Raw genomic sequence first — 21,475 nt, 5'->3', positions numbered from 1 at the left:
GGCTGGTCCGTGTTGAAGTTTGTTAGCTCTTCTGTCCCCAAATTGCCATCTTTCCCAGCTGATTTCTTCAGTTTTTAGACTGGGGGAAAGCAGAGTGATCCCGAGGGCTGCATGAGGGTGCCAGACCGTCCACTGGCTCCTGAACAAAAGGTAGCGCCACCATATTCTTGGCCAAGGAGGCCCGTGACTCAGTGCAAGTTGTCACCCAATAAACCACACCGAGGCGGGAAGGTCCTTTGTGCTTTTTTATTTCGGTGCACAACAAGAGGGGTCTCCTGCTCAAATGCAGAAGCCCCGAACCACACACTTGGCTTTTCTTTTATACATCATCTAGCAAGGAGATAAAGGCAATAAATCTCTTCACTGGCTAATTCTTTCAGCACTTGCCCAGTAATTCTACATGCTATCCCATAACATCCCTTAGCATGTTCTGTGTTTTCTAAAATTCCCATGTCAGGGGTGTGTGTTTTACTATGCTAATTAGCCCATAGGTTACAGCTAGGTCAGCTAGTAAACTCTCCTTTTGCCAGTTCAGCAGTGTAGGGGAACAGACAGGCATCGGTGCTGCCCCAATTCCTCCTCCGGGACGGCTGATAAAAACCTCAGCTTTGTACCAGCCAGGGAGGAGAGAAGGGGGAGATCTTGCAGTAGCCAAAAAGCAACAATTTTCCACTTGTGCTTTGTTAGCAAGCAAAGTAATAATTTCCTTAAGGATACCCAGGCCCTCATACTGGGCCCTCAGTATATGCCTGCAGTTCTGAATAGGCAGCAGCAGCAGCAGCAGCAACAAAACTATTATGGTCCAAGACCAGGTTATGAAAGTTCAACAACCAAATGCAGTCTGGAAGAACAAACTGAAAAATGCAACACAATCTTGAATTGAGCAACCTATTTCTGTTGTCAGCTCTGAATGTACCAGAGCCTCATGGCTCAAGCTAATAGGTGTATAGGTGATTTCAGAATGCTTCTCTTTCAGGAAGAATTCTAAACACCGCTGGTCAGAAGAGCCAGTCTACCTCTTAAGGATTAGTAGAGAACATAATTCTTCGTAAAATCTGGACTTTCCAAAAACACATTCTGAGGTTTCAGTTTCATCCCAGGCAGAGGAACAACCCCAGCTCCAGTTTGGATGCTTGTGGGACAGTTAGGAGCAGATTTGGGATGGGGGAGACACAATGGTCCAATATTAAAATTCAGTCTAATTTTAAACATTTCCCCTAACAACGTTTTCTATCAAATCGTGCCACATTACTTGAAAAAGAATGTAAGGGATTATGGATCACGGACGCGTGGAGTATGTTCTGAGTAAGGGGATGAGAAGGAAAAGGAATAAGGAGAGGTGAGCACATGAATGGTTTGTAGTGCCCATCCAAGCAGAGAATGGGTACAAACGGTTCATGCACTGAATAGCTAGTATGCTAAAGCTCTTGGTTGTGGGTATTCTTGTGAGAAATTTTATTAGGTCTACTGTGGAAATCAGTCTGATGATTGTCTCGAGGATTTAGTTCTGGAGAACTAAAGAGTTCCCCTATTTTTTTAAATACTACCATTGCTGATGTCTGATCTCTGTTCAAGTATTATTTTGTTTAGAAATTGGCCAGTTCCCTGATGTAGAGTGTAATGGGCATTACTGAAAGATGGTGGCATATACCATGCAGAAGGATGAAATGCATGCTTCCTTGATAGTGGTGGGTGACATTATTCGATCTTGTAACAGAGTTCCCAGAGTAGACACAGAACAGAGATGGCATCTTAGCCTACCGCAAGGTGTGTTTCCTGAGTCAAACATGGTGGCATAATCTGTTGCTGCTAGTTATGGTCACTGTTAATTTCCTTTTACTGTTAACTGCTTCCTCAGGACTATATGCTATGCATCTGATGTAGACTGATACATGAAACCATATGCCTTTTTTTCATGCCATAAGCTTCGTTTTTGTTGCAAAAGCTGACAACTATCTCTCTCTAGATACTTTCCATAGTGTTTTTGGACAATGCATTTATTAACATGCATATCTTTGGGTGTTACTTTTCCTGAAACTTAAAGAATTTATTGCAAAAAATCCAAGAAGTGCAAGTCTTGAAGAATAATTATCTTTTGGCTTGGCCCTTACTTTAGAAGCTTGATAACTTAAAATAGCTGTGCATTACATACATTAACACACCAAATTAATTCTTCCTGAATTGCTCGGGCTAAGCTACACAGTCTGTGTGGGAACTGGTCAAGACACACTCATGTTCTGTGCTTTGCGGTTAATGAGAGAACTCCCTCATCCAAATCTGAACGGCGGATGTTGGGTTGAGTGAGTCACAAGAACAGGAAGTAGAGGCCAGCTCGCTGTTACAGTGAGCAAGTGACCACATCCAGCTTGAATGCAAGACCACTAAGTAAGAGAGATGGCCAGAGTGCGAAGGACCAGCAGCTGCTGCATCTTAGGAGACCTCTAAACTCTACAAGGTATGATGATCTTCCGGCGTCTATTGACCCTCTGTTTTTGGCTTCTGGATTTTATGCTAGCCTGCTTTCTTCCTTTGTAAAAATTGAACAGGGAATGAAAATGATCCCCAAATTAAGGGCATAATGAAAAACTTAAGAAAACGTCAAGATGTTCGGTTTAGGTTTATGTAACAATTTGGAACTGCCATGAAAACACTGTATTTTCATCTGGCTTAATTAAACACGTGATCCAGATGTTCCCCTTGGCTCTCCCAAGATGCCTTTGACAACCTTACCTTAGTTTTGTTTCACCTTTTTCCTAGGCAGATGGGCAGATTTCCTAACAAAGTGCTGGACTGCAATCCCCTCATTTGTATTTTCATTTTCCAATGCATATAGAGGCTCTTCCTTGTTTCGCAGTGTGCTCTCTTTCCATTTCTTGCATTCAAATAAAAGCTAAGCAAGGCAGAGAACATTGTGGGCACTAAAGGGATCTGACAGTAGCTGTTCAGACTAACACATTTTAGGCATCTGATGAAGTGAGCCATAGCTCACAAGACCTTATGCCTTTTAATAAAATGTGAATCTGAAAGCTACCACGCTCCTCCTGATTCTTGACTGCCATAGATTAACCCAGCTTTCCTACAATGGACTAGGAAGGAGTAGGCAACTTGGTTTGAACTGCAGTACAGTTAATTCTGGGTTGTAGCCCTTTGCTATGGTGGCCTCCTAAGATGAGCCCCTCAAATGCATACATGGCGTTTGTTCGTTTATTTATTTTAGGCTTGTGCTCTGTTTCACAATTACTTCCCCAAATGGCTGCAGCTCTGCATTTGGTCTTGGTTGTTCCTTTGAAGACCAAACTTCTTTATAACAGCTGAACTGCACAGTGATACAAACTAGTGTGGAATCGGGACAGAATCTCATCTGCCTTTTGTTTTGATCCACAAACTCCCCAACCGCAAGATGCTGTATACCATGAAGTTGTGTATCTCTGCCATAGTATAACAATATTTCCATTAGGAACAAGTGGCCTGTCACATTGGCATGAGGTTTTTCCCCCCTTAGCATTATATCCTCTTTTTCCAACTTTTGGGTGAGTTGTCTTCTGTTTCCACTGACCAGCTCATTAGTTTTGCAGTCAGCACACGCTAACTGTGCCAAGAAGGCATCACGCTTTTAAAAAGCTATTTTTAACAAGCGGCAGATTGGGTTGGTGGCTGTAGGAGAATTAGCAGTGATAGCAGCATGTCCTTTTTTTGAAGGAATATGTTTTTCAGAGGTGGATCAACATGCCAGTGGTCTTTTTATAGCTGGATTGTAGTTCTATAAGCAAGTAAGAATTGCCAAAAATTGGTGATTGGACTTCCCACTGATTTCTGGTCTTAAACTTTACATATAAGATGTGCTAGGACCCCCTGCCATCAAATAATTGGTATTTGCTCCACTTATTATCATGGCTATGATAGTGCTGTCCCATCACTCTAGCTCCCAGCCATGGAAAGTAAAATAACTAAAAAAAGTATGGCTTCCTTAGCAGTGAAAAGTTGACACACTGCTGTTTCTCAGCATTCATTACCATATAAGAGAGAAGTTTTATGCAAACCTGCATTCTAATATACTCTTGTTTTGGTAGCCATCAGGATGAGTAATTCTTGGTAGCTAGCGATTGCTTCGTTTGTTGGAAAAGATCAAATCAGAGTTGTAATATTTTGGGATGTATATAGATACACATGTGCACATCACACACACATCAGGCTTTATATTAATTTTTCTAACAAAAGAAGTCAATTCAATGTAAAAAGTCCTGGTCCATCAAAAATGTTGTTCATTAGTTAGTGAAGACACAGGATCTCCTGGGACTCAGTTAAAAGCTAGTTACTACTCGCCCACTTGCAGGGAGGATGTCAAAAAAAGTCCCCCCTTCCCAGACATCCTTGCCATTCATATTAAGTCCCAGTATTACTATTTCTGAGATCTAGAACAGAAATTGGATTACAATTTTGGTCCAAAGGAATAACAATCATAACCCTTTTTCTGATATGTAATTTGTGAAACTGAAAACACTAGAGCAATGAAAGAGAATTAGTAGGTGGTCTTGGTGGCAATCACTGCATATATAATCTGTGTGTGTGTGTGCTCGCACACACTCGCGCACCTTTGAATCAGTCTTGACCCCTGGAGATTGTCTGGAGACGGTCTTGCAGTTGTCTTGGCAGCATTTTCAGAAGTGGTTTGTGTTGGCAGAGTGCTAGGAAAGCCTTTGGCCCAGGAGAGATCAGAAAAGTCATACACCAGGCATTTCTATAAAAATAATTTTATTTACAGAAAGCAAAACATATTTAAAGGCTGTTTGCTGAGAGGAGACCTTAATCTGTAGTGGAAAACCATATTAACACTCCCCTTTTTATACTACAGAATAAGACACAAACCAATTTTCTTTGACAGCTCTGTATGTCTTTCCTTTCACATTATTTTAACATATCTCCCCTTTGGTTTAACAGAAAGCTACCATCCTTCTTCCTGTGTATTTCCAAACCTAGGTTATTTGGTACAGTTCCAAGGCTTTTTAATGTGAAATGGCTTTTCATGCAGGCTTCAAAATCAAGCCTTTGTTTTTCTGTTGGTGTGAACAGCAGCAAATCATCAACATAAATGCACAGATACATACAGCCTTGTTTGTCTTTCTTCATATATACACATGGATCTGCTTTTCCTTTTTCAAAACCAGAATTCTGCAGTTTTTCATCTAATGTTTGGTTCCAGGATCTAGCAGCTTGTTTTAACCCATAGATTGACTTCTGCAGTTCACAGACTAGATTCTCCCCTTTTTCATAGCCAGGGGGTTGCTGCATGTATAATTTGTGGTCTAAATCACCATAGAGAAATGCAGTTTGAATGTCATAGTGGTGAGCTGACATTCCTTTGAGTGCAGCAATTTTTAACAGTAATCTAATTGATTCACCTTTAATAACTGGTGCAAAAGTCTTGTCAAAGTCTAAATCTTTCCTTTGAGTGAACCCTTTTGCAACTAACCTTGCTTTATATTTTTGGATTTTGCCATCAGCATCCCTTTTCAGTTTGAAAACCCACCTACAACCTAGACAGCGTTCATTGGGAGGTATATTTACCAGTTTCCATGTTTTATTTTCTTTCAAGGATGCTAACTCCTGTTGCATGGCAGAATGCCAATTTTGTGCAATCTCAGGTGGTAAAGCATTCACTTGTTCTAAAGACTCAGGTTCTGTGAATATGTGAAAAGCCTTTACTGTTTCAGCCTGAAAACGTGATGGAGGAACGCCTTTATTACTCCTCTGAGATCTGCGAAGTAATACAGGGCTTAAATTTTGACTCCTATCACTTTCCTGAGAAGCATCTGTCTCATCAGACAGATCTTCAGTTTGCTTTTCTGGTTTTCTGATCTTGTCCTCATCAGGCAAAAGATCACCATCAGCAAGTCCTTGCTGTTCTCTTGTGGTGGTCAGTTCAACTGGAGAGCTAGAATTTAATCTCCCCCAGTTTTGTTCAGCAAAAGAAGCCCTTTTGCTAATTATTAATTTTTCTCCCATTATGAACCTGTAGCTCCTTTGGCTTTGTTCATAGCCAACAAAGATGGCTTTCTTTGTTGTGGGGCCTCCTTTCCTTCTCCGTTGTTTTGGAATATGAACCCAAGCAGTGCTACCAAACACTCTAAGATGGTTTTCCTTTGGTTTCACCTTTTGAATTTGTGAGAAAGGTACTCTCCTCCTCTATCACATTGGAGTGCAGATACAGGCCTAGGGAATTTTCCATTTGCCCACTCCAATGCGTTATATAAATTGCGTTCTCAGTTGGACAGCCCTAACTATAAACTTAACAGTTCTATTGACCACATACGTATTTGTGCCCTGGAGGAAGTGACATAGTCTTTTGTTACGGTCCCAGTATGTGGTTCTGTCAATTAGTGTCCGAAAGTACTGAGCCCTTGCTGGGGCATATAGTTGGCAGTTAAATAGGACATGTGCAATGTCTTCTACTTCACGTGCTCCACAAACACATGTCCACTCAAGGTAAGGCACTTGGTGAAATGGTCCGTATTTGACCGTAGAATCTAACTGCTCAAATCTTTGAGTCACTGTTGACTCCTGGAAACTCCTGGGACAAATCTCTGCAGCTGTCCCCCTAAAAAAATACTAGTGTTGGACTGCTGGTCTTTACTTGCAGTGGGAAAGGTTTTTGGTTGCCCTTCCCGTTCATATGAGTTGCATGTTTTCCACAGCAAAGCTGTCATAGCAAAAGTCCCTAGATTTTCTTCCTTGCTGGGTATGATTCTTTGTTTCTGATTCACTTTGTTCCCTTTGAGCTGCTGGGGAGAAGCCATAGATCATTTGTAAAGCATATGCTTTGAATGCAGACGTTTCCAGGGTCCATCAATATCTAGATATGGCTGAAAAATTCCTGCCTAAAACCTCTGAAGGTGCTGCCAATCAGTGTCAACAACACTGGGCTAGATCAGTGTTTCCCAACCTGGGCACTCTCTTAATGTGTGGACTTCAACTTCTAGAGTTCTCCAGCCAACATGGCCATTACTGAGAATTCTGGGAATTCACCCCAAATATCAGAAGGGCTTCTAGGTAGGAAACTTGAGGGTAGATGGACAAATAAAAAAATCCTACGTAGGGCAGCTTATTCTGTACCAAATTAAATAATTATAGCGGGATAAGTGGGGAGATAAATGTTAGAGCCTCTTCAGATAGGATTTTGAAGTGTGTGTGAGTTGACTTAAGAATAATGCATCCACTATTCACCTACACTGACAATCCAGATAGTTCAAATATTTCTAAGATGCTTTTCAGCAGCAGGCCACCAAACAGCAGGGGAGCAAGGATAAGAGAGGGGGATGTCTCCATCTCTCCCTTGTGAGCACCTCAGAGGCATCTGGTTAGCCACTGTGAGAAGCAAAAGGCTGGCCCTTGACTAGATCCAACAGCCACTGGCTTTAGACTTCACCACTCATACGGGCAATCTGGATCTGGTGTTTGCCTTGGGGCAGTGGCACCACGATCTGATTTTGGGGGGCATTAACATCAGCCCCCTGCCAGGGACAGACCATTCCCTGTTGACTCTGGAGTCCTCAGCAGCTGCCCCTCACTGCAGGGAGGCGGGGGCTATTAAAATGGCACCTGAGGGACCCTGTGCGGTTTCAGAGGGAACTTGGGGCTTTCTCACACTCTGAGAAAATCATGCAGCTCAGCAGACGCCCTCATTGCTGCTTGGAATGAGAAGGTGATGGGAGCACCAAACCACATTGTGCCTGTGCAGCAGACTCTCTGTGTGCACGGTTCTCGTAGAACGTCTTGGCTTACCAAGCAGCTCTGCGAGATGAAGCAACACAAGAGACACCTAGCGCACTGCTGGACGAAGACAAAGAGTGAAGCCAACTGAGCACAGGTAAGAACCTACATTAGGACTTACCTTGTGGCAGTAAGAGTGGCAAAGCATAATTGTTTCTCTGCCCTTATTGCATCTGCAGACAGCCACCCAGTGCCCCTGCTTCAGGTGACCAAGTCCCTGCTAGGTAAGGAGGAACCACTGCAGGGCTGCTGTGAGGAATATTCTCAGCATCTGGCAGATGAAGTCACTCGACTTCACTTGGAGTTGGACTCTGGCTGGGCAGATCCTTTGGAGGTGAATGAGGCACGTCTGAGCCCTGTTATCCGGGAGGAGTTTGAGTCGGTTGATCTCGAGAGAGTGGACAGGGTCCTCATAGCTGTGAGCTCAGACACCTGTGCTCTGGACTCATGCCCCTCCTGGTTGGTTAAGGGCTCCCAGGAGGTGGCATGTGGCTGGGTCCAAGCATGGTTAATGCCTCTTTGCAGGAGGGGGTAGTACTGCTTGCCCTGAAGAAGGGAGTGGTGCACCCGCTTCTCAAGAGGCCATCCTTGGACCCAGCCATGGTAGATAACTTTCGTCCAGTCTCCAACCTTCCCTTTTTGGGAAAGGGTGGTTGGCATGCAGCTTCAGAGGGCTCAGGATGAAGCGGATTATCTGGAACCCTTTTCAGTCTGGGTTCAGGCTGGGGTGTAGTACTGAGAGAGCATAAATCGCCCTTACTGATGACCTTTGGATGTCCCAGGATGGGGGTGGTGCAACCGTCCTGGCTCTCCTGGATCTCTTGGCAGCTTTCGATACCATCAACCATGTTATCCTGCTGGACCAGCTCCATGGGTTGGGAGTGGGAGGCACCATTTTGCTGTGGTTCTCCTCCTTTCTCCATGGTTGGTTCCAGTTGGTGTTGGTGGATGAGAGGTCAAGCCCTGGGCCCTGCAGTGTGGGATGCCTCAGGGCTTGGGTCTCTCCCCTCTCCTCTTTAACATCTACATGAAACTGCTGGATGAGGTCACCCAACAGCACGGGGTACAGTATCATCAATATGCTGGTGATACCCAGCTATACATCTCTACTCCTGGCTGGGTAGGTGATGCTGTTGTGGTGCTGTCCAAGTGCCTGAAGGCTGTAGGGGTCTGGATGGGGATGAACCAACTTTGGCTCAACCCTGTCAAGATGGAGTGGCTCTGTGTTGTTGGCCCCCCAGAGTCTGGTGACTTGTCATCTTTGACTCTGGATGGGGTTGCACTCTCCCGGACCAAGCTGGTGTGCAATCTGGGGGTCTTCCTGGACTCACAGCTCCTGCTTGATGAGCAGGTGGCAGCCATGGCCAGGGGGGCCTTTGCACAGATCCATCTTGTGTGCCAATTGCACACTTTCCTGGACTGGGAGGCCTTGCTCATGGTCACTCATGCCTTAGTCCCCTCCCGGTTGGATTATTGCAATGTGCTTTACATGGGGCTGCCCTTGAAGACCACTCAGAAGTTACAACTTCTCCAGAATGCAGTGGCGCACACAGTATTGGACACCCATAGGTTTGCCCATGTTACACCTTTATTGCACAAGTTGCACTGGCTCCCAGTTTTCTTCTGGGTGCAATTCAAGGAGCTGGTTATCACCATTAAAGCCCTACATGGCACGGAACCTGGTTATTTGCGGGACTGCCTTTCCCTAAGAATATCTGCCCATCCCACTAGATCAGATAGGGCAGGCACACTCTAGGTCCCATCCCTGATATATTGCCATCTAGTGGGACCTTGGAAGTGTGCCCCTACTTTGTGGAACACTGGCGATTCGACAGGCCCCCAGCCTTCTAGCCTTTCCAAAGGCCATCAAGACCTGGCTTTTTACTACAGTGTTGGGATAGGATTGTGTAGGCAAATGGTATGGAAGGAGGGCAGCTGAGCCTGCTGTGGGGCATCCTGAGGGGACGATTAAGGTGCAGGGGCTTTTTTGTTTGCTTGCTTGCTTGCTTGTTTTACTGCTTTTATTGTTTTCCGATTGTTTTATTTATTGGTTTTATTGTTGCTGCGAGCTGCCCAGATTTGGTTAAGATGGACAGCCCTAGAGATCTTTTAAATAAATAAACAAACCTGTTGCTTCGCCCTTTACTCCCAGCAGTGACTCTTTTAATGTCAGCAGTAGAAAAGAAAGGAAGGATTGGATTGAGATACAGGGGCCAACATGGTAATAGGCTATGTGAATCAATTCCAACGCAGTTTGAATCAGTGACTCAGAAAAGCGGTTTAACTGAAATGGGGTTGATTTGATACACAAACTCTCTTTTTTCCCCCTACACAGTTGGGAGTATCATCGAATCAGTCCAAATGCATTCAGTTCAACTCACCAGTTCACTTTGGAAAACTGATTCGAATCAACACGTTTATTTGCAGGACCCTTCATAACAGAATAATTGGATTGCATCTTTCCCCAACTTTCTAGGTGTGTGGGATTTTCACTCCCATAACTGCCTGGCTCATGTGGCCATTTTAATTTCCCACAGTGCCCATATTAGCATTAATTTGGCACTGGAGCATAATTTATGCTCCCACTATCCCAATCAATTTTATTATTTACTACAGTTGCGTAGCAGTCTCATAACACACATTATTTGGCTTCACAAAACCAACAAAGTACTTCAGTACAATATAGAATAATAACATTTATTTAGTTATTGTACTAATGTACACATTGCTCAATCAAAAATATTCCAGATGGTTTACAATAGAAAAGCGTAGACTTTAAACTTCCCTCAAATGAACCTGTGGATGCAATACAAGTGGAGAAGCATTCCCACTTCCCTGTTTTGATCACCATGATATAGCCTCCTAAGGATGGACATGCAACTGAGTTCCATCACATCCACTTTTCACTTTCTGCCATCATTGCTCTAAGTGTCTCTTCTGTCACTCCGTCTCCTGGAGTTTCTTCCTAAACCAGGCAACAAGAGATCCGCCATTTGAGAGTCATCCCATCCAATGTCCGTGTTCCCTCTGATAAGATGAATGGTGACTGTGCCTGCCTGGTCAATCAGACTCAAAGGGACAATCAGGTGCCTGGGGCAGACTATCCTAACAGTTCCCATTCCTGCAGATGTCAGACCTGCTGACAAAATGCACAGTGACCAGAAAGTGATCTGACCGTGACAAAGGAGTGATCACAATGTCCTTCATCTTCATATCACATATTGTCATGCGCTGCCTACTACTGAGTAAAACACAGACACTGATCCAGGGAAGAGCAGGTTCAGGTTTATTTCAGCATAGTGCATAGCTAGAAAAAGCTGAGAGTGAAGGGAGCGCGCCGGTGCGGGGTTTAAATAGCCCGCGCCAGTCAGCGCCCCCCCCACCTTGGGTTGTGTCATCCCCCCAAGTCCTGTATGCTTCGTTGCCGGTAGGTGAGGGGTCGCGGGACCCCTGCTGGTGCCCCGGGCTTCGCTCATAATCGGTTTCCTCCTCCGGCCGGTGATTGCTGTCAGCTGGGCGATATCCGTTGCGTTCCTGCTGACAGCTCCAGGCGTGCCTCGTGATCCGCCCTGTCTTTGTCGTTCTTTCTTCCCCCTTTGTGTTCTAATGACTGGTTCTTCCGGCCAGGGTCGTTCCCTTCTCCTCGGGGTCTGTGTCTGTTGTTGTGCGTGCTTTGCTTATCTTTAAATCCCTTCCTCTAGTTTCCGAGGTATTGTCATGTGTGCTGTTGTGCTGATGCATTCAGCTCAACGGTGCTCATGACACGTATCTTCTTCTCTGGGGTGAAAACCAGGTCTAATATGTGCCTATATGCGAAGGGCTCAGTATTACCTGAGACAAGTCCATGGTGGCCGTGAAATCATGAACCTATCCAGATTCTATACCAAGGGCATGGGGGCTGGAATCTCCTAGAAGTTCAGCACCAGGCTACCTATGAGATCCAGAAACTCAGGCACAGCTTTTGCTGGGCCCCAATTTGACCCTCTGGCCCAGCTTTATATACAGATACTCCCACCAAATCATCCGTAGTGCATCATATCTAGTCAAAGCCAGGGTGTTAAAAAAAAACACCATCGCCTCCCTCATCTTGACTTCATGGCTGCTGCATGAAACCAGAGTGTAGGAGGACAAATTTCAGACAAGACTATGTTTCTATCCTTAGCTAACAAAGTTTCTTTGGTGCAGGCCAGATCTGTATGCTTACTGTGGATAGGTGCGGTCTTACTGTGCAATTGACCAACAACAGCTTGAGATCAAGGTGACTAATAATGAGGCCATCCAGGGACAAGGCAGATGGGTTAAAACCAAGGACTGGAACCAGATCGCTGGTCCCATTTCTCCTGGAATGGCCCACCCAACATCTCCCATCACACCTTCCACTATGGATACTAATTCCCCAACATTTTCACCTCCCTGTGGCTTCTCGAACCCCTCCCAAATTTTCTCACTTTTGAACCACACCAAAACCAGAGGGTGTCCTCACTGCCATTATTCCATTCCATCTTCTTCCATAGCCTCGATCTGCTTCCTCCTTCCCAGCTTCCCACTCTCACACAGTGGCCACCACATTGGTGGTTTGTCCCAAGAGCTGCAGCAATGCAGGAAATGGCGGTCTCCACCTCCATTCCCTCCTCACTGTTTCCACTTCCAAACCATCTGCTCTTCCTTTTGCTGGCAGACTTATCTCACCCCTTCTTAAACATTTGATGCAGCTTCTCCTTCATCCTTCATGTATAACTGAGACCTGGGTGGGACCAGAGAAGGGTGTTTCCCTCTCAAGGTTTGCCCACCTGAGTTTCATCAGCAAGGAGAGGTAGGGTAGCATATATGATATTTATTGTAGCCAAAAGACTTGAATAGGAAGCCCTAACAGCTTTCAGAGATCCTGTACCACAGGTAACCAGATGTGAAGCCTCTGATTGAAGTTGGGCTGTAGAGAGCAGTTGGGCTTGTTGCTGCTGTACCAGCTTCCCCACTGTGCAGTGACATCTCTCCCTAAACTGCTTGATTCTGTGGACTCACCAATGCTTATAGTCCTTGGTGACTTTAATCTGCCCCAGGAAACAGAGTCTGGTGCAGCTCAGGAGTTCATGGCCACCATGACACTCATACACCTGATCCTTGTCATCCAAGGCCTGAAACATACTAAGATGAAACATTAGATTACATTAGGGTTGGGACAGGTGCAACATGGCCTATAGATGAAGGACATTATCTTCAGTCCATTGTTATGGTCAGATCACTCTCTGATTGCTTTTCAGCTTGCCAGTGCTCACCCCACCCCGCAGGAAGTAGGACCTATGTATGTCTTTAAAAGTGACAACTAGAACCTTGAATTGCATCTGGAAGGAACCTTGGGGAAGGATGCTCTACATATATCCTGTTGAGCTCTAGAGGAAAGACAAGATAAAAGTCTAGTAATAAATACATAAAGAAAGAGGTAGAGCTACCTCCTCACCATTTGCTGTTGATACTTCCCCTGTTTCTGAATTAAGGATCCTGTTCTACAGAGTGGTTGAAGGTTGTGTGGCCTCGCCTTCCTTGCCTCATCCATGTTGCTTTTGTCTTTTTAAGCCTGGAACTACAGTAAGACCAAACTATGAGCCAAGAGGAGCTGATTTGGGGTGCATTCTCCTTGATGATTCTGGGGGCCCTTATCAGCATGTGCATGAAATGTCAGCAGATCGGTAAGGTCTTAATCTCTTACTGTGATTGGCTGAGATCTGAAACCTTGATTAGCATAATTCCGTAGCTGAAATGCCATATATTTGTTCATAGGAATAATAAATTGCCACCAATCTCCAATATATTTTTATTTATTTATTTATATTTTATATATCGTCACTGCCCATCTCACTAAGAGCAACTCTGGGCGGTTTACAATTACAATTAAAATAACTACAGATTAAAATACAATAAAAGCAAAATCTTTGATAAAAATATAAATATAAAATATAAAATCCAAGATTATTGTATATATATTATTATATATAGTAGAAATCTCAATAATCTCTTATACGGACAAAGTAGTAGTTGAGTATTCAGATCTCTCTGCATATGCTCACTAAGCAGTGTTGCAAAAAAACAGTTGTTCAAGCAAAGTTTTGCCCATCTGTAAAATGGGCACAATGGACAACCCCAGCTCCCAATTCTGCAAATATACTTGCTTGAATTGCCTTTTCCCTTTTCACCTCCCCCAGCACATTACTTCTTTAGTGCTCCTGTTTCATTCTTCCCTCCTCTCTTATAATTAATTTTATTTTAGCTCTCAAAAACTCCCGTTTTTGTTTCTGCTTCATCTTCAGGGAGTAAACAGGAGAAGACAAATGTGGACAGTCAGAAAACTCAGTAAGTAGGGGTCATTCCCACCGTCTTTCCTGGACTGTAGTCCCAATGGGTTGAGAAGAATCTGAACTGCCCTGAAAAAGCCTCTAGAACTTTGCAGGTGCTCAACACTTCAAGAGATTCTTGTAGAAAAGGGACTACCGTAGTGTTTCTCAACCTCTGCAACTTTAAGACGTGTGGACTTCAACTCCCAGAATTCTGGGAATTGAAGTCCACACGTCTTAAAGTTGCAGAGGTTGAGAAACACTGGACTGGTGAATGCTGTCAGGCAGGGCCCAGGAAGAAAGCTTTTCTGTTGTGGCCCCCACCCTTTGGAACATCATCCCCCCGGAGACCAGATTGGCCCCATCCCTACCAGCTTTCCATAAATATGTGGTTTTGCCATTAGATATGGGGACCTGGGTGTGTGGTACTGTCCTAACAACCAGGAAACACACTGAGACAATGAACTGGTCTCTAATATTTATTGCTAGTACTTAACAGGAATCCTAACAAACTGAAGAAGCGTGGGGAAAACCCAGACATATAACCCCCAAGGGTTAAGGCGGTCCCGATCTGTGTCTCTTTGAATGGCTGAACAATTCATCAGTGCTACGCATGCGCTTGACAGTCTGGATGGGAGCCCCCTGCTCGCCATCCTTACTCATGACAGGTACAGCCTGTACAGGGACTGTGTTGGTTCTTGTTGATGGGTGTGGGCATCCCTTGGCTATGGATTGTGGCATGTGTTTTTTTTAATATGGTTTTTTATACCTCTGTGGGGGGTTTTTGCATGTTTTTGTTTTGTATATTGTCCTTAATTGCTCTGAGCCACCCAAAAGTCATGTATTTGAGATGGGCGGCTATATAAATTGAAATAATAAATAAATAAATAAATAAGCAATTGCCATCAATAAGATACTCAGTAAACTCCTCCTGTTCATTTCATGAGCATCTGGATGCCGCATGCAAGAAGATGTTTCCTTGGACTGGTGCACCCCATTCTTCCCTACTGTTCCTCTAATATCTGGGAGGATTTGACCATAATGATTGCAGCTGCCTACTAAAGAAAAAAATAATTCTTCAGCTAGGTTTTTCCTATGAGCCAGTTCATATTTCTCTTTGTTTTCCTCTTTTAAACAGTTTTTTTTAAATGGCCCGTTTTAATACTTGTAATGTTAGAATGCCATGACTGAACATTACGGCCACCATTTTGAATGCTGTGGACATAAAGTGTGATGAAAATGGATGAAACCAAATAAATAAATCAGCTTGCAGAAATATGCATTCAGGAGGCGAGTCGGCAGGAGTTTAGTTCCTCCCTCCCAGTCAAATGAAATGGAGCCATTCTGGAGCGCTGTTACGTTTGGCTGGACATCCAATGGGCTGTGAGTGTGGGGCTTGCTGCCTGTTTATATATATGCAGTAGCTTGCCCTGCCAGTTTTGGTGGTTCCTTAATTAGAGTATTGTTTTCTGCCCGATTGTTTGTCAGGTGCTGATCCCTGCGTATCTGAATGTTGGCTGCTGGAGGGGATGTGTTCCAGTCTTTTTGTTTCCTTCTTAGCTTTTTGTTGCCTCTTTTGAATGGTGTGTAAATATGGTTTACTTCTATGTGTCTATTAATGGCTGATGTGTCTGAGTGCCAAGCTTCTGGGAATTCCCTCGCGTTTTTGGATTTAGCTTGGTCTAGGACGCGGTGGCGCTGCGGGTTAAACCGCTGAGCTGTCGATCGGAAGGTCGGCGGTTCGAAACCGCGCGGCGGGGTGAGCTCCCGTTGCTCGTCCCAGCTCCTGCTCACCTAGCAGTTCGAAAACATGCAAATGTGAGTAGATCAATAGGTACCACTTCGGCGGGAAGGTAACGGCGTTCCGAGTCGTCATGCTGGCCACATGACCCGGAAGTGTCTATGACAACGCCGGCTCCAAGGCTTAGAAACGGAGATGAGCACCGCCCCCTAGAGTCGGACTCGACTGGACTTTACGTCAAGGGAAACCTTTACCTTTACCTTTAGGATGCTCACAGTTTCCCAGTTGAAATTGTGGGCGAGTCAGTCCATGTGTTGTGAGATGGGTTTTTGTCATGTGTTCTGACGGCTAGTTGGTGTTCATGGATGCGCTCTGCTAGTCTTCTGCCCATCTGTCCCACTGTACATAGTGGCTGTATGTTGTAAATGACCCCTGTCGGTTGTTTCTGAGATTTTTTTTTATGTATGTGTTATCCTTTTCATTGGTTGTACTGGTTGTGCTGTAGTGGGTTGTGTGGTTGGGGACTTTTTGATGAAGTTGCGTGAGTATGCATTTTGCTGGAAGATGTTGTATAGGTGGTCTGTTTCTTCTTTCTGGTGTTCCAGGTCGAAGAACAGAAAGCTAAGATTTTATGCTGTGTTTTGAGATAGAACTTTCTTGCCAGCAACACCACAGATAGCAGAATGAGAAGACTGTACTTCATGACACAGGGCACCACTGAATATGTGTTCAGCACCTCTGTCCCTCAGCCTAGGCTACTTGGCTAGTTGCTGCATCTTGACAGAAAGGATCAGGCTTTTGAGATTGGACTCCATCGTCTAAATAGAGAAATGACTCATCCCCATCTCTCAAAGAATCTGTGCCTGTTGGATGTCCAGTCAAATGTAACAGCACTCCCAGATTTTTCACTCCCAGCTTCAATTTACACCTGCATGTTTCTTTATAGGCAACCCCATGCAACCCCACAAAAATAAAATGGCTAAGATCGTTGTTTATTAAGACATTCTTACTTTGTTTGACTCCTGGACACTAAGAACATTTTCCCTGAATTTTTTCCAGATGTGAAGACCAACAGGATTTTGATGAACTTCCCCATTTAAGTAAGTGCCTGATGATCTTTCTTAGAGGAGGCCCCTGGTCTTTCTTAGAGGAGGTGAGCAAGTGTTCTCCCAGCTACAATTTTGTTGCTGCCACGAACAGCAGAAGTAGCTTTGTGGTCAAGTAGAAAATGGGGTTGTGGCCACAAAGTAATGCACAGCCCAGCCATCAGTTGAGGCTGGATCCAGAAATGACACTGAGGGTCGGGTTGGAACAGTGATCAGCGGGACCAGCTACAAGCAGGAAGAGCCAGGCTGGAATTCCATGAGTCTTTGATCCCTCTCTGTTGTAGGGATCTGTTGGATCAAACGGGAGACCGAGAAAGACACAGGGCTTGCAAACTAGAGCTCAGTGGAAGGAAGGAAGATTCATAGCCATAACACCTTTCCTGTCGGCCTCCTGGGGTAAACCAGATAGGAATCACAACCGGATGAGCTAATTTAACTTTACTGTAAAACTATATTGACTGCATCTTGCAAGTCTGAAAGTACAATTTTCCCCCCATCTCCTTTTTTTATGGTTTATTAGTTCAGTCACTTCTGACTCTTTGTGACTTCATGGACCAGCCCACGCCAGAGCTTCCTGTTGGTTGTTGCCACCCAAGCTCCCCCAAGGACGAGTCCGTCACCTCTAGAATATCATCCATCCATCTTGCCCTTGGTTGGCCCCTCTTCCTTTTGCCCTCCACTCTCCCTAGCATCAGCATCTTCTCCAGGGTGTCCTGTCTTCTCATTATGTGGCCAAAGTACTTCAGTTTTGCCTCTAATATCATTCCCTCAAGTGAGCAGTCTGGCTTTATTTCCTGGAGGATGGACTGGTTTGATCTTCTTGCAGTCCAAGGCACTCTCAGAATTTTCCTCCAGCACCACAGTTCCAAAGCATCGATCTTCCTTCGCTCAGCCTTCCTTGTGGTCCAGCTCTCACAGCCATATGTTACTACAGGGAGTACCATTGCTTTAACTATGCGGACCTTTGTTGTCAGTGTGATGTCTCTGCTCTTAACTATTTTATCGATTTGTCATTGCTCTCCTCCCAAGAATTAAATGTCTTCTGATTTCCTGGCTGCAGTCAGAGTCTGCAGTAATCTTTGCACCTAGAAATACAAAGTCTGTCACTGCCTCTTCATTTTCTCCCTCTATTTGCCAGTTACCAATCAAGCTGGTCGCCATAATCTTTTTTTTGAGGTTTAGCTGCAACCCAGCTTTTGCACTTTCTTCTTTCACCTTCATCATAAGGCTCCTCAGTTCCTCTTCGCTTTCAGCCATCAAAGTGGTATCATCTGCATATCTGAGATTGTTAATGTTTCTTCCAGTGATTTTAACCCCAGCCTTGGATTCATGAAACCCAGCACATCACATGACGTGTTCTGCATACAAGTTGAATAGGTAGGGTGAGAGTATACAGCCCTGCCGTACTCCTTTCCCAATCTTAAACCAGTCCGTTGTTCCGTGGTCTGTTCTTACTGTTGCTACTTGGTCATTATACAGATTCTTCAGGAGGTAGACAAGATGACTTGGTATCCCCATACCACTAAGAACTTGCCACAATTTGTTATGGTCCACACAGTCAAAGGCTTTAGAATAGTCAATAAAACAGAAATATATGTTTTTCTGAAACTCCCTGGCCTTTTCCATTATGCAGCGGATATTGGCAATTTGGTCCCAAGTTCCTCTGCCTTTTCTAAACCCAGCTTGTACATCCGGCAATTCTCGCTCCATGAATTGCTGAAGTCTACCTTGCAGGATCTTGAGCATTACCTTACTGGCATGTGAAATGAGTGCCACTGTTCGATAGTTTGAACATTCTTTAGTGTTTCCCTTTTTTGGTATGGGGATATAAGTTGATTTTTTCCAGTCTGATGGCCATTCTTGTGTTTTCCAAATTTGCTGGCATATAGCATGCATTACCTTGACAGCATCATCTTGCAAGATTTTGAACAGTTCAGCTGGGATGCCATCGTCTCCTACTGCCTTGATATTAGCAATGCTTCTTAAGGCCCATTCAACCTCACTCTTCAGGATGTCTGGCTCTAGCTCACTGACCACACCGTCAAAGCTATCCCCGATATTGTTACCCTTCCTATACAGATCTTCCATATTTTCCTGCCACCTCTTCTTGATCTCTTTTTCTTCTGTTATCATCTTTGTTTTTGATCATACCCATTTTTGCCTGGAATTTACCCCCGATCTTTCTAATTTTCTAGAAGAGGTCTCTTGTCCTTCCTATTCTCTTGTCTTCTTCCACTTCCACACATTGCTTGTTTAAAAATAATTCCTTGTCTCTTCTGGCTAACCTCTGGAATTTTGCATTGAATTGGGCATATCTCCCCATCGCTGTTGCCTTTTGCTTTCCTTCTTTCTTGGGCTACTTCTAGTGTCTCAGCAGACAGCCATTTTGCCTTCTTGGTTCTCTCTTTCTTTGGGATGTATTTTGTTGCCGCCTCCTGAACAATGTTGCAAACTTCTGTCCATAGTTCTTCCGGGACCCTATCTACTAAGTCCAGTCCCTTAAATCTATTCTTCACCTCCACTGCATATTCCTTAGGAATATTAGTGAGCTCATATCTAGCTGATCTGTGGGTCTTCCCTAATGTCTTTAGTCTGATCCTAAATTGTGCAAGAAGAAGTTCGTGATCTGAACTACAGTCAGCTCCAGGTCTTGTTTTTACCAACTGTATAGATGTCCGCCACCTTTGGCTGCAAAGGATGTAGTCAATCTGATTTCGGTGACATCTCTTTTAGGCATGTTGTCCAGTAGGTGCTGCAGATCCTCATAGAACTGATCTACTTCAGCTTCTTCAGCATCTGTGGTTGGGGCGTATATTTGGATCGCTGTGATGTTAGATGGCTTGCCCTGAATTCGAACTGAGATCATTCTATCAATTTTTGGATTGTATCCAAGCACTGCTTTAGCCACTTTACTATTAATTATGAAGGCTACTCCATTTCTTCCGTGGTCCTCTTGTCCACAGTAGAAGATCTGGTGGTCATTTGATGTGAAGTGGCCCATTCCAGTCCATTTCAGTTCACTGATGCCCAAAATGTCTATCTTTAATCTTGACATCTCACCAATAACCGCATCCAATTTGCCCTGGCTCATAGATCTTACATTCCAGGTTCCAATGGTGTGTTGATCCTTAGAACATTGGATTCACCGTTCACCACCAGCACCATCGGCTGCTAGCCGTCCTTTTGGCTTTGAGCTAGCTGCGTCATCCCGTCTGGGGCTAGTTGAACTCATCCTCTGTTCCTCCCCAGTAGTATTTTGACCATCTTCCGACTTGGGGGTCTCATCTTCCGATGGTATACCAACATATCTCTGGTTGTACTGATCCATTTAGTTTTCACGGCAAGAATACTGGGGTGGGTTGCCATTACCTTCCTCTGTCATGACCTTCCTGTCTTGAGTGGCCCTTCACAGTTTAGCTCATGGTGTCATTGAGATGCTCAAGCTCCAGCACCACAACAAGGTAACGATCCTTTGCTGGAGCCATCTCCTTTACAGCCTGAGAAACTAGGGAGGGTCTCTTCTGAGCCTCTTGCCCCGCTTACTATCCAGCTGTGGGCTATGCTGTCTCTTATCTGACTGTTCCCTTGGCAGCATCTCTTTGCCCCATCTCCCAAGGTCTTTCCCACATTCCATTCCATTTATTCTGCTTAGAGCAGTGCTTCCCAAATCTTTTCCTTCATTACCCCAAACCGCTTATCAGAAAGTTTTTTTTTAACCCAATGGAGGTAAAACACTTTAAGTCAATTTAAATGTCCCTGTTGTGATTGGGTAATGGGTTCATGTGTTGTTATCCAAAGAAAAACCACTTTTACCCAATTTTGGGTAATTTACCCAGATTTGGGAAGCACTGGCTTAGGGTATTCATCCAGACTGATACTTAAGTGAATAGTATCACTGTTGTGATTGTTTGTGATTGTAATTTACCTCATTTCTCTTGTAGCAGGCAAAGCTGAAGATCTGATTGAAATCTCCTTCCTTTAAAAGCATTTACAAAAATGCTGTGTTTCTTTTCTCAGGTTCAATGTCAAAACAGCCCCAGATGGGAGGGACATACAATATGCCAAGACAAAGGTAGATTATGCAATAGCCATAGAATATTTTGGTGCCCTCAAAATATGGAAGTCAAATACAGCCCTGCAGTTTATCCAATATAATTGTAGGGTCCAAATTTGGGGGAAGGGGCTGATTTTGGGGAGGGGTCCTGCTTCTGTGTTAAACAATCTCCAAAGCAACTAGCAGATGATGATGATGATGATGATGATGATGATGATACCCAGAGACAGCAGAATCAGGAAAACTGAATTGGAAAAAATTATAAAATATAGAAATTTAACAATCAAAATAGGCAGATCATGGAAAAGATTTTACAAAGTCATTGCTATGCACTAGGTAGAATAACAAACAGATTAAGTGAATTTTCACAATAACTATATTCTGGCTATATCAGCTATGGATTTCCCAAAAACTCCTTGCTGGGTGTTTATTATATCTTAAGATGTTACTTGGATAATTGATAGGTTCCTGGCTGGAA

General features: G+C 44.2%; 1 long non-coding RNA gene across 1 annotated transcript; it reads left to right on the top strand.

The window, feature by feature from the left end:
- The first annotated feature begins 2,357 nt into the window (after positions 1 to 2,357).
- LOC134507535 (uncharacterized) lies at positions 2,358 to 21,407 on the top strand. The gene is made up of 6 exons (XR_010068925.1): positions 2,358 to 2,455; positions 12,951 to 13,000; positions 13,342 to 13,454; positions 14,073 to 14,115; positions 16,897 to 16,937; positions 20,961 to 21,407. It is a non-coding gene; the product is annotated as an uncharacterized LOC134507535 (long non-coding RNA).
- The last annotated feature ends 68 nt before the right edge of the window (positions 21,408 to 21,475 follow it).

The sequence above is a fragment of the Candoia aspera genome, chromosome 1, assembly GCF_035149785.1.
Source record: "Candoia aspera isolate rCanAsp1 chromosome 1, rCanAsp1.hap2, whole genome shotgun sequence".
In the NCBI taxonomy this organism is placed as follows: Eukaryota; Metazoa; Chordata; class Lepidosauria; order Squamata; family Boidae; genus Candoia; species Candoia aspera.
The sequence above is the reverse complement of the archived record's forward strand: the minus strand, read 5'-3'. Positions and strand labels throughout refer to the sequence as shown.